General features: G+C 37.2%; 1 long non-coding RNA gene across 1 annotated transcript in view; it reads left to right on the top strand.

Annotated features, from left to right (window-relative positions):
- The window catches only part of LOC116482202 (uncharacterized), a 75,821-nt gene extending 62,393 nt beyond the window's left edge, over positions 1 to 13,428 (top strand). The window contains exons 4-6 of the long non-coding RNA XR_004251792.2: positions 3,216 to 3,535; positions 7,037 to 7,180; positions 11,615 to 13,428. This is a non-coding gene — a long non-coding RNA (uncharacterized LOC116482202). The remainder of the gene's footprint in view (positions 1 to 3,215; positions 3,536 to 7,036; positions 7,181 to 11,614) is intronic.
- Positions 13,429 to 14,621: the final 1,193 nt, after the last annotated feature.

The raw sequence follows: 14,621 nt of genomic DNA, 5'->3' as shown, positions 1-14,621 counted from the left end.
TATTCTAGAGTTCCAGTCAGCCTTCTCTGCTGGGTTCAAAGCACAGCCACAATGACTCCACAGTGACTACTCTCCATGTAAACACATTTTCATGGTGAAAGCTACAACATATTTTAAATTATTATGGTAATAGCATTATAAAAAAATTAAAAGCATGAAATTATGTAATAGTATTTACATATGAAATCTGTCTATATCTGTACATAGGAAGATCGAAGGGTACATATGTATGTATACTTGTGCATGTAGGATTTATTCTTCTGACTCAAGAAAGCAATTTGATGAAGTGACATGTTTCTACTAAACAGCACACATCAAGACATGTTTTGCTGCTTCCGTTTATCCCACCTATTGGAGGGATTTAGATTCTGCACATTACTGAATCAGACAAATAAGGAGTAGATGTTGAATTGAACAACCTACTGCTTACATTCATTGCTTGATGTTTTATTTAGAAAGGCAATTCTCATTGCAAATCCAAAAAGTGAGAGAAATGAATATCCAAAAATATTCATTTCATTTTTTCAGGAAAACAGCATCTCCCCATCAAGGAACATGAATTGTTCTCTCTCCTTAACTCTTCAGCCAACTCCCTCTGGATCTCAACTTTGGCTCTATTGCTTGGTTTTACTTTCTTTTTTTTTTTTTTCTGTGTGTGCGTGTGTGTAGGGAGGAGAAGCCATGTGTCTGAGGTGGCGACAACAGTCGTGGAGCCAGAGCCTTAATCACTGTTTACTGATTTAGTCCATTTTACTAGCAGGCAGTGCTTTTCCAGAGAGCTGTTTTCCTGGCGGGGTGCAACGACTGCTTTCAGGGGCAAAAGTATGTGTTTTGAAGCTGTCTGGCTCACTGTCCCTGGCACTCACTGCCTTGCCACCCCTGGCAGGGCCGCTGCACCCAGGCAATGGGCCGGCGTGTCCGCCTCTTCCTCTGCCGGTGCTCATCTGGTGGTAGTGTTAATGAGAGCTGGATGAAAGCAGCAGGCAGGGCACAGAGGACCCACCGGGGTGTCCAAACAATACCTATGGCGGGCAGAGCCAGCAAGTTTCACACTGCGCCTCTGCTCCTGTGGTGAAAAGAATTGAAAATGACAGATCGAGGATTTTGCCTTTCCCTCTGATAGGCTTTTTTGTTTGGTTTGTTTACACTGCTTTGGGGTTGGGTGGCTGCTATTGTTATTGCTGTCTTTCCTCTCTGCTTTTTACTTACAATTGTGTACTTGTTACACTTAAAATGGTGGCTTAGAGATGAACAAGAAAAAGGGCCAGTTAGGAATTGCTCACGTTTCTTGAATAGTTTATTTGTCACTTTTAATAATCCCCTTCTTTCCTCTCCCATTTGTCATGGTCAACACCTGAACTCCTCCAGTGACTGGCAAATTCAGAGAATCGTAGAGGGTGGGCTGATCTGTGAAATTAGGTTTGCAGGACAAAAGAGAAGTGGGTGATGTGAGTGTTGGAAAAACTCTGTGGGTATTAGCGTAAGTGTGTGAACATCAAATGTGTCGTGTGGCTCTTCTAGGTAACTACTCCGAGGACCAATCAAATGGCTCTAATGCATCCCTATTGGCATATCTCATCTTAGAGTCCATTCAGGGCAAGAGGATCATTCATCAGACGAGGGTTTTCACTGGTCCCAGGCCTGAGAAAATTCAAGGGCATGGCTATAAGCTTGTGGTGGGAGCCAGGGCTTTGTCTAAAGGGAAACTTGCCAGCAACATGAGTTGCTGACATCACGATAATCCCCAAAATAACAAACTCCTTTCCCTCTCATGCTTCTTGATCTTCTGCTGTCCAGTCCAGATGTTTTGGAGGGGGATTTCCAGTCTTGTGCTTTCTGTACTTTTTTTAATTGAAGGAGTTATATATGCATCTCAAATAAAATGTTGAACATTAGATTGAAAAACCATCATTATAACCATTGCAGTCAGTCGTAGTGACTGCCATGAGATGCCAAGTGCTTTGAAACTTCCTATACTGGCATCCTCATTCTCCTACAGTTCAGACTACCCTCCTGCCCGACCATCCACTGAAACTGTCAGTGGTACCCAGTGGGCCGTCATTGTCCTCTTCCTGTCACCTGCAGGACCTACCAGAGACTCAGTGCAGTTGATCCATTTCTCCTTTCCCACACTCTCCTTTTCCATTTAATAATTATTCCTGTAATCTCCCAGTCTCCCATAAACTCACAGGACTCAGTGAGATTGGGGAATGATGTGAATGTCCATGGAGCGTCTTGAAAACATTTGTGGCAAACTGCGCTTGCTGTCCTAAAACACTCTCCACACACTTCAAGCATCAGTTTAAGAAAGCATGTTGCTTTTAACTCAGTAGTATTTATCAGGGCCTATGCTAGGGAAAGATTCCTTTCCAACCTCAATAAAAAACCCTCTGATTTCTATATGATCATCATTATTAATATTAATAATAATGCAAATAAAGTGTCCCTAATGCCTTTATAAGTAGCCATCAAATGATGACATTTCTAAGGACTAAGATTTGGAAAATCAGAGAAATGTCTGGTAAAGTGAAGTCTCCAGTTTTGCTTTTAACCCTACTTGTCACCGTCCTTACCTATGTGAAAAGGAATTGATTTCACGTGTGTTGATACTATGCACAGTTGACGATGCGCCAGGTGTACACAGTCAGAACCTTTAGTGGCACAGAGACAGATGCAGAACCGCATTTTCTGCTCTCTGTAATGGTGCAGGTAAGGGACACCACAAAAAGGACTCTGCCCTGCCTGGGACATTGTTACAGAGATTAACATCTTTGCTGGAAAATTCAAAGCAATGCGGATCTAAAACAAACGATAAACGTATCTCAAAAGTAGACACTTTCTCTTAGTGAAGCATAACGGTAATGTGTGACACTGGTCTGGATTTTTGCAGAAGGACTGAATTATCATAAGAATGCTCCAGTCTTCATAAATCTCAACAACATCGTCTCAAGTTCAAAGCTGTTATTTTCTCTTTTTCAACTCAAAGTAGATAATATTCGAAATGAGAGAGGGAGAGAGAGAGAGATAAATGAAGTGAGAAAAAGAAAGGAGAGCTCACCTTTAAGGCTTTTCTTTTCTCTTTCTTTCAAATGACACAATAGAATTTTTTTTTCCTAAAGTTGTATTAGGGATTCACTTAAGCAGAAATGAACTGTAATATGCAAATAGTTCTAATTGGACTGCTAATAGAGCGTGTCTCTGTTGTTTTTTTGTAGGGAGTTTTATGCCTATGTAATCAGTGCAGACAGCCGTTAAGTAAATGAAGAGGCAACTAACAATGTCAGAAAAGAGACCGGGCGGTTCCGGCTGACACTACCCTAATCTTCCAGGACCCATTAAATGGCAGTTTCAACGCATTACCTACCATAACATCCTTGAATATCACTGATTTTATTTGCAGTATCAAACATTCCATTTCATGGCCCATTAACAGTGGGAGCCTGAGCTTTTTGACGCAGCTAAACATTTTACTAACTACCTGGACTAAGTAACCAATTAACTTTTGGAGACAATACGGCCAATTAAGCGCAAAAAGGTAAGGCTGTCATCCCCCACGAAAATTGAATTTCCTTTTCCTGATGGCACTTATTGTCGCCGTTCAATTGTTAATGGAGATTCGGTCCCTATTAAAGTATGAAGGCGAAGCGGAATGGAAAAGTTCAGAGGACTTGGTTCCTAAAGAGTAGGTCACAAAGTGTCCCAACTGGCCACTAATTCAGTTAACTTTTCTTCATGCCAGATTACTTATTGGATGCGACTGGAACAGGGCTCTAATATGACATTCTGTGATAGTACATTGCACAATCTGGTAGCTTGCGAGGAAGCCATAGGCCCAGGGCGGTAGTTTGGGACCTTGTATGGGAGGTTTAGGGAGACAAAAAAAAAAGTTACCCATTTTTATTTTTGTTTTTGTTTTTTTGACAGCAGAAATATCAGTGTCCGACAAGATATTGCCCTGGTTATCACTGGCTTGGACTCTTCAGAGAGAAAAACAAATCCATGTATAGAGAGATGGGCTCCAAATTAACCCTCTGTGGTTTGGGAAGTTATTTTCTAAATGGCAGACAAGGTCTCGGGTGGCGATTCTGCTATGTGGATTTGACTCCAGTTGACTGGAATGGAGCACAAGTAATGAACTTGGGTATCACATTTTTGAAAGCTTGAGGCAAATTTTATCCCTTTGGTAGAAGTCTTTCATCTTTGAAGGTACAGAAGAAAATTTGTCCTGGAGGGTGTCTTCCACAAGCCTTGTATAAGTGAGAAACATGAAGCTTATATAGAGTCAGAAACTAAACACTGAACTCAGATTTATCTGTCTGTTAAAAAACAAACAAAAAAAACCACATCAAACAGCTTTGTGAAAATGCAACTGTCCTAAATAGGAAGAGAAATCAAGAATTTTGAAAAATAGGTAAAGAATAGACTTCTGATGATGATCATTTGAATCTGACTTTAATACAAAAATGTTAATGCTTACATATTCAATGTTGTCAAACTTTTCCTAGAGCAATACAATTGTTTAACATTTATTTAAAAGCTGCTCACACACACTTAAAATCTGATTTGGGCCTGAAAACTCATAAGTAAAGCAGTGATCTAAGTTGTGCTTGAAATTATTAATTTCCTGTATTGTTTAATGGTAGAGGTATTTGATCCCCACAGAACAGCTGTTGAATTGCCATGGGAAAAAAATTCATGTATTCCATTGCTATGTTAGTATTCTTGGTTCATAACTTTTTTATGTTGTTTCTGCCAGATTCTGTGATGATGGAAAGCAGGAACAAAAAGAATTAATATTATATACTTTCAGGTTTAGATATTCTTTGAAGAATTTGATAAGGATTGTTACTTCCAAAGAAGATTAGAATAAGAAATAGTTCTATATTAATATGGACCAATTAATAACATTGAAATTTCCTTTTGAAAATTTCCTTGGATTTTAATATCTTTTCTCAAGAGACACAATTTTCTTTATAGAAGTGATTGCTGTGGGCTATTTATTTTAGCCATTTTCCCATGGCAGTGGATGATTTAGAAATGATTACAATAGTTTGAACTTCCTGTTATTTAAGATAGAGGAGTAAAGCCAGATCTCAAATGCTTCCCACTGCCACCCCCTGACATCCCTACAAGAGAATAATGAAAACAAACAAGCAATAACAAAACTGCATCAGCAGTACTCAAACTGTGGAAAGGGCTGGTGGCTAGAAGCTTCCAATCATCCACATCACTAAGTAAAGATGGCAGGAGATATTGTAGGAAGCGCCGAGCCGGGAGGTGCTGCAAAGCCTTCGGTCAGCGGAGGTGGGCAGAGATGTGTGTAGTGTAGAGAGACCCACATGCAGTTCCTCCCAGCCTTTTGCACAATCAGGGGAGAAGTCAAAAGTCTTTTGCCACTTGAGTTAATGGAAGTGAAAATGAAGAGGAAAGTAAACAATCAATGCTATCGCTGGTACAAAGTTTCCAAGGGCCCACACTGTACCTCCTACTAGAGTCAAGTAGGTCCCTGAGAAGCCAATCTTGACATCAGACATTTAACAAGAGGAAAGGGCAGATACTAGTTCCAGCCACTGAGGTTGCATCAAATCCTCAGGCTACAGAAAATTCATCTCTCAAGTGTGGCTCCTAGAAGGGGACATAGGAGGGGAGAGAAGAAAGTGACTAATTACATGCAAAAACAAAACAAAACAAAAATCCAGATCAATAGTCAATCTGTAAACCATTTAGAAAACAAATCGTGGATTGTTTTAATCATCAGGGGGTGAGTAGATCTTCCTAATAAACACAAAATTCACATACTAGAAAATGTTAGATATATGTGACTAAAAATATTCTGGATAACAAGTACACACTATAATGTTTAGAAGTCTAAGGAGAGTCAATCCAGGGAAAAAATAATTCATCTTTTCACAAAGGTCTATTATTTTAACTAATAAAAGCTCAAACAAATCAATAAAAAAGATAGAAAACTAGCAATTTACAAAGAAGTACATACAAATGGCCAATAAATATATTTAGATTCTCAGTTTTACTCAGAATTTTTTAAATTGCAAATTAAAATAACAGCAGGTTACCATTTTTTATCTCTCTGATGAAACGAATGCTAAGGTTGGTTTCTCCCCAGTGCTGAAGTGGGTGGAGCCAGGCTGCCACTTCCTATCAACTTTCTAGGTAGCAATTTACTAATGCATTTCCATATTTGAAAAGAGTATTCTACTAGGAGTGTTGTAAGTTACACAAACAGAAACACACAGGTATGCATATACATACATATACATATATTTAACTTTCATATATAATTTATATATGTGTTATATATATTATATACATATCAACTTTATTATATATATAAGACACACATATATAAATTATATATATATATTTTACAAAAGCATTAAGCATAATTTTGGCAATAACCAAAGTATCTGTCAATAAAGTGGTATTATATTATAATAAAGTCCACTGAATAGAAAGATTGTTAGATACAATAAATAAAAAATAAAGTGCACAATAATGCACTTTTCTGAAAAGAAAGATTGCTAGAGATGTTAAATTTAAAAAATCAAGTACAATAGGATTATTTTCTGATGTGTACATAATATTTTTCATTAAGTATGTATATATTTAGATATATACACACATTTTTTCATACATATACAAATTTTTCATATATATTTCTACTATTATAAATAATATAAACAAATATATCTATATCTCCATGTGTTTTGCATAATCTAATACATTTATGAATGTTTAGGGCCTCTGGAATAAATCATAAGAAATTATGTATGCTAGTTGCATTTAGAGTCTGGTGGGGGTTGTTATAAAAAAAGGATGTTACTTTGGATATTCTGAGTTTTTAAGTTATGCATATATATTATTTTGTATTATAAATTAATATCCACATTGTTAATAAGAGGACTCAGCTTCTGGGCACATTTTGCTGACTTCACTGTTTTCCTCTTGATATTTTTCACTAGAAACAATCAAAATTACTTTTAAAATACTTTTTTTCTTGCTCCCTATGTGATTGTAGAGAATTTAGAAAACAGGCTTTTCCTATCTGGATGGACAGAGGTAATTCGTGTCTGTGGATGTTCTGTGAAGGCCTATTGTGCCGAGCAGTGTATTAAAACATAAACATGGCTCTTCCCCCAGGAAACTTACATTCTAGTAAGGGGTATATATATTCCAGTGAAGTGTGCAAACGATAATAAAAAGGTGTGTTTAATGATCCTTTAAGGGCACTTAAGAGATTTCTAGGACAAGATATAAATGAAATGCTTCATTGTGTTTGGCCTTGAATTAATATTTAGCTTTTTGAAATAATATTTTCTGACTAATAAACTCATATAGTGCTCATTTACTAAACTCAGAAAAAATGCAGACAAGTCAAAAAATTCCCAGTTTGAACAGTTTTATATCTTGCTTTTGCAGTGAACATTTTAAAAAGGAAATTAGGTAAATAGCTAAGCATTCAATGAAGGCTCAGAACTAATATGACTACTACCATTATATCATTTTTGAGACATTGTGTCATGAGCATTTCTTTATGGCAATACATTATCTTTGAGAGCATAACACATGATTCAGTGATGCAATATAACTTACTTGAACGGCTCATGGTTGTTGGGCAATCATTTTGAACTTTATTTTTTCTCATACATATTTTTAGCTGTGACTTACATAGGATCTTTAATGACACCTTATGTATATCTTGCCATCCTAATGAAGCTGCACCTTTTCTGAAACTAAGGGAAATTACGAGATGGTAGTGGCCATATGCTGGAACTGGAAGAGGCAATTCACTCACAGGCCCCCAGTTACAGTCCGTACACTACCTTTGGCTTCCCAAAGAAATCTCCTCCATTCTGAATCTCTTGAGTACACATTCAGGTAGGAAAACCTGCATTATCAAAATAATGTAAGAACATGCTCTGAAACCTGAATGCATTAAATCATTAGTTGGATTTTTGTTTTTGTTTGTTTGTTTGTTTGTCTTAAGGCAGTTTGGACTGGCAACCATGCGCAAAGAGGAGAAGAGATATGAGTTTGCAGGGTCATTCCAGAAATGAGTAGTTATATAGGCATACAGTGGCATGGGCTTGAAGTGAAGTGAACACCATAGGCATAAAAAGGCAGTGAGAGCTGTGAGTAGATCTTCCTAATAAACACAAAATTCACATACTAGAAAATGTTAGATATATGTGACTAAAAATATTCTGGATAACAAGTACACACTGTAATGTTTAGAAGTCTAAGGAGAGTCAACCCAACGAAAAAATAATTGATCTTTTTACAAAGATAATTAGTTATTTTATATAATTAATTATTCTTTCACAATAATTAATTATTTTAACTAATAAAAGCTCAAACAAATCAATAAAAAAGATAGAAAACTAGCAATTTACAAAGAAGTAGATACAAATGGCCAATAAATATATTTAGATTCTCAGTTTTACTCAGGATTTTTTAAATTGCAAATTAAAATAACAGCAGGTGGGACCTGTGATTGGCTAGATTGGTCCTAAAGCACAGGGCATGAAGGAAAAGATCTAAAGAGACTCCTAAGTGTTAGGGCTGCAAGATGATCTTAATAAACAGGGATAAATGAGGAGGGTGAGAGAAGTTAAGGAAGCATTTAATGACAAACATGAAGTCACCAATTATCCAGATAAGTTGAGTTACAATTTGATGTAAGAGGCAGGTGAGTCTCTTAAACATTTTCAGCATCCAAGTAAAACAAATATGACCACTGTAATTGAAGAAACTTGAGGGAGTTCAGGCCTGGCACCCCAGATGCCTGCCAGCAGACTTCTAATCTCCATCCAGAGAAAGACGACTGGGCTTACCACAAGTCAATACTTGTGGACAAAGAGAGAAAAGAGTCTATATGAATGAAGAGAGCTGTGAATGTATGGAAAATTCAGTGAGTCAAGGTCTTCACGGTGAAGTACAGATGACAAGATCCCTCAAAGTTCTCAATATGGGGGTAGGGTTATAGAACCATAGAAAAATGGGGGACTCAGAAGGGGAGGTTTAGACATTTTTCTGTTATGAGATTGAATTCATTCAAAGCCACTTAGATTGTAATAATGAGGTTCATTTAAGACCTAGGACTTGCTGAAATAATATGGTTAAAGCCGTGAGACATTAAGATTGTACTTGCCATAACAGAACTCGTTTGGGCTATTATTAATCTAATCTCCTAAGTGCACATAATACCTAAGCAAGCAAACCAAAGCTTTGAATTCAGTTTACACTAATAGTAAGAATATCTCATGGGCTTTTCACCGGGATTCTCTGTACCATTAAGCAATTACTAGTGGCTAGAACACTACTAGCCCACATGTCGCTATTTCTGGTTAGGGGATTTTCTTGCCTGCCTGACTAAATCTTCTAATTAAATGCACTGCTAGTACATTCATTTCAGTTCTTCACTTACAATGCACAGTGGAAAGTATTGTTACTTCAAGTAAACAGCTTTAGGAGCTGTTGAACTACAGACATAGCATTGCTGGTTTTTAGTATTCCCGCCAGTGGTAGGATATCATTGTGTAACAAGCAAAGGTGAGGCCTGGAGAAAAAGACAGTCTTTTTTATTGATATAGCAACATCTTTATCAACAAAGTTACTATATCCAATGACATTTTCTTTTTTTTTCTGTGTCTGTTAGTTAAAGCCCAAGGAAGGTCAGACTAGCACAAAGTCTCTCCTACAGTGTTCGTCAGAAATAAAAATTTATTTTAATTTTTAAATAAAATATTATAATTAAGTTATTACAGTTCTAAATAAAATCATATGGTAATAATAATTTATTATATTATATATATGGATTTTTTCAAAAAGAAGATAGATTCATGCCTAAAAATTAATACATTTAGGGTGGAACCAAGTCTTGAATCAGTTTTAATTATTTACAGTAAAGATTTTTTCATGATGATATATAAGATCAATGTACAACCTTTTTGTAAATCTTATAAACCAGTAGAGAATGACTATCTCTGAAACACAGTGTGGTGATTAAGCATGCAGGCTATTAAAATAATAATTTCTGAATTCATACCATAATTCTAGCTTCAACTAGCTTTGATTAAATTTACTTATCTTGTCAATGCCTCAGATTTATCTGTTAAAAAAAGCAATAATAGTACTTACCACACAGAGTTATTGTGAGAATTAAATGAAACCCTAAATTATAGAACATGCCATATTAGTTTAATCATTTATAACCAAGTGCATGTTTTTGAATCCTGGGGACTATAGTAATGGTACAAGATAATGAACACATAAATATTCCAGAGGATTTAGATAAAATCATAGATAATGGTAGCTCCTCCTCTTTTTTTTTTTTTTTAACTAGAGTCAAGGATATATGGGCTATATTTATAGATTTTCATGATATAATCACAGAACTTACTAGAATCCCTGAGAAAGTTCCTCATGGTGGTACAACCTGAAATGGACAGTGAATTTGAAGCCTGATTGATAAGACAAAAGGACCTCAGTAACTGCAGAAAGATTTACTCATCAAAATGTGAATTGGATGGGTACATAATCCATTTATAAGTGAAAACACCCTCCTGGTCCCCACCTCTGTACAATTCGTAGAATATTAGATGTCTTCAAAACTCTCTTATAAATGGATGGTAATATTTTTCTCTATCTGATGTTTAACTTGATAATTTAAGAATAGCAGGATTGTCAGAGTCAAATTTGTGGTATTTTCAGCTTCTTGATAATGTAAGTGCTATCCTACTTGTAAAGAATCAAATACAGGCCAGGTGCAGTGAGTGGCTCACACCTGTAATCCCAACGCTTTGGGAGGCTGAGGTGGCCAGATCACAAGGTCAGGAATTTGAGACCAGCCTAACCAACATGGTGAAACACCATTTCTACTAAAATATACAAAAATTTGCTAGGCGTGGTGGCACGTGTCTGTAATCCCAGCTACTCAGGAGGCTGAGGCAGGAGAATTGCTTGAACCCAGGAGGCAGAGGTTGCAGTGAGCCGAGGTCGTGCCACTGCACTCCAGCCTGAGCAACAGAGCAAGATTCTGATTCAAAAAAAAAAAAAAAAAAATATATATATATATATATATATATATATATAAAATGTAATACTAATTTTTCATTGTTGCATACACAGATCCTCCAGAATTCCACATTAGACTCCCCCTTTCTCTATTACTTTAGGCATGCATAAGGTCCCAGGGTCTCACTGGGGTGGGGCAGGCACAGGTAGAAAAACTAAGAAACAAAAATTCTTGAGCAGCCTGACAGGTTTTTAGAGTTAGCTAACTATTCAGACACACCAAACTAATACAATTAACTCAAACTTTTGCTCTTTCTTTTCCTAGGGAGACATTAGTATTACACAGTGCAATTGGAGGCTTTCCTTCTGTTCTGCAACTTTTTTTTTCTTCGTTTAATCTTTAACTTTAAAAAAGAAGCACCAAATAATTATTTTAGTCTTGCTCTTCGAAGCCAAGAGTGATGTTCAGTGGTAAAAGTTTTGGGGGCTTAATAAGAGAAACACTATCTCCCATTATGAAATTTTATAACTGTTTCTTTGTACTTATTTCCCAAACTAAAAGCCTTATTCTTTCCCTTAGAGCCTGGCCAAAATGGAAAACTGCAAGGTTCAAATCCTGGAGTGCAGAAGAAGCATTAGGCATTGACCCTGTGGCTTCCTAATAGATCTGCAAAGTGCTTTCTTCCTGGAAATCATCTGATGAGTAGTTCAGTGCTATTGTATATCTTGTTAGAGCAGCAGAAGTGCCACAAAATGAACTAAAATCTCCCTGCAGAGTTGCTGTATCATATGCCAAGAACATTCTGAACTTTCAACAAATTCATGTTATGATCCTGGGTAGCCATGGTTAAATCTGCACAGGGGTTAAATGAGAAATATGAGTCTGCTGTTAAGTGTCTTCTGAGAGTGACAAAGCTCTGGCCATAAGGGATGGGAGTAGAGGGATTTCTTCTCAACCCTTCCAGCCCTTTCCAGCTGTATCACAGACAGGAGACATAATGCAAAGGGGCTCAGACACTGACTTCCTGGATCCTTACAGCCCCAGGCAGTGACCCCCTCTACCTGGCTTTTCCCACACTGTAACATGAGGATCCTCCTATATCATGGAGTTTATTGTGATAGCTAAATAGCTGAGAAGGAGGACGTCTCATTTGTTTTAACTATGCAGTTTCCTATCTATCTATCTATCCCATCAATCTATCAATCAATCAATCTTTCTATCTCTATCTATCATCTATCTATCTATCTATCATCTATCTATTATCTATATCTGTCTATATCTATCTAACATTTATCTATCATCTGTTCATCTATCAGCTATCATCTATCAATATGTCAATCAATCTATCTCTATCAATTAATCTATCTACCTGCCTATCCATCTATCCATCTATCTCTATCATCTATCATCTAATCATCTATCATTATCATCTGTCAATCTATCATTTATCATCTGTCAATCCATCTACCTACCTATCTATCAAAAGCAACACATTTTCTTCCTGACTTTAAAAATATTTAAGTGGGCCAGGCGCGGTGGCTCACGCCTGTAATCCCAGCACTTTGGGAGGCCGAGGCGGGTGGATCACGAGGTCCGGAGATGGAGACCATCCTGGCTAACATGGTGAAACCCCGTCTCTACTAAAAATATAAAAAAAAAAAAATTAGGCAGGCGTGCTGGCGGGCACCTGTAGTCCCAGCTACTCGGGAGACTGAGGCAGGAGAATGGCAAGAACCGGGGAGGCGGAGCTTGCAGTGAGCCGAGATCGCACCACTGCACTCCAGCCTGGGCGACAGAGCGAGACTCTGTCTCGGGAAAAAAAAAAAAAAAAAAAGTGATACTCTGTCCACTCTTTTGATTGAGGAGGTCTGATTTTCAGGCTTTGGATTTTATTATGTCTTCAATATAATAATTGTTCCATGTCTCTCCTAAATTGCCATTTGAAAAACTTCTTTTCTGAAGTTTAAAGTGCACGTTTTGATACATCTTGACACACATATACACCCCATGAAATCATCACCACAGTCAGGACAGTAAATCTATCCATTACCTCCAAGGTTTACTTGCACTCGTTTGAACTTTCTCCCCACTCCCCACTCGCTTCCTATCCCCGATCCTTAAGAAATCACTGATTTGCTTTCTCTCACTATCAGTTAATTTGAATTTTTCAGAAATGTACATAAATAAAATCATTCGATACGTATGCTCTTTCTCTGTTCACTCCGTACAATTTGAGATTTAGCCATGCTTTTGCATGTGTCAGTAGTTTATTTTTTTATTGCTCAGTACTAATCCATTTTATGGATACATCGAAATGTATTAATGTAATCCCATATTGATAGGCATTTGGGTTGTTTCCAGGTTAGGGCTATTACAAATAAAGCTGCTATGAACATTTGTGTGCAAGTCTTTTTATGAGTATACACCTTTATTTCTTTTGGGTAAATATCTAGAAGTGGGATGGGTGTATCACATGGTGCATAAATATTTAAATTTTTAAGAGAATGCCAAACTGTTTTTCAAAGTAATTGCGTCATTTTATATTCCCACCAGGAATATATGAGAATTCCAGTTCCTCTACATCCTCACAGACATATTGTATGGTCAGCTTCCCCACTTTCTCTCTGTCTCACCTCGTTTCAAACATTTGAATAGGTATTAAATGGTATTTTATTGTGATTTAAATGTCATGTCCCTAATGACTAATCAAATATACGTTTATTTGCTACCTCTACACTTTCTTTGAAGTATTTGTTAAACTCTTTTGCACATTTTTAATGAATTATATTCTTATGTAGATTGAAAATCCTTCATACAGTCTAGATACAAGTCCTTTGTTTTGCAAGTATTCTTTTTCTAATCTGAGAAAGGGAGAGAGAAAGAGAGAGAGAGAGAGAAATCGTTGTGGCCTTTGTGGCTCACTGCTGGAGATGCTGTAATGTCAGATGACACAGCCCCAACCAACAACCCTACCAATGGAGATGGCTTCACTTCCTGCACCAGAGATGACTTCATCTCAACAGTAAAATCTCCACCTCTGTGATACCAGTCAACTGCCTCTTGAAAGGCACCAACTGGACATAGGAGAGTTTTGCTTTTCTTCCTTTAACTTAGACATTCCATTATGCTTCTGAACTTGCTGTCTGCTCAGTCCGTGATCCTGGCATACTGCTTGCTCTCTGCCAAGCATACATACTACACTCCCGTGCCTAAAGACAAACCTGGCAGAGGTTACTACTATCTGTGCCATTCTAAAAAATAACACAGATTATTGATTTCCCCAGAAGGTATTTGCCTTATATCAGTCAATTTCTTGACCCTTAAGGAGAGGAGTAGTGCTTTCTCCAACTACACTCCTCCATCGTGAACTCTGCCTTGCATCGCCAGCCATTACCATTCATTCCCTTGGATTACACACAAATGTCACTAATCTTTATTAAATTAGGAGTCCATACCCTCCAACAACATAACTAATGGACCTGCCACCTTGATCTTAGCATATTTCTAACACGTTTTACAGCTCCATCAAAATATTTTTAGAGACTCCCCAAAATTTCAGCTCTATTTTCCTGGATAATGCCGTAAA

Source organism: Hylobates moloch, unplaced genomic scaffold, assembly GCF_009828535.3.
Source record: "Hylobates moloch isolate HMO894 unplaced genomic scaffold, HMol_V3 SCAFFOLD_14, whole genome shotgun sequence".
Lineage (NCBI taxonomy): Eukaryota > Metazoa > Chordata > Mammalia > Primates > Hylobatidae > Hylobates > Hylobates moloch.
Note: the sequence above shows the minus strand (reverse complement) of the source record. Positions and strands in the feature narration are given on the sequence as shown.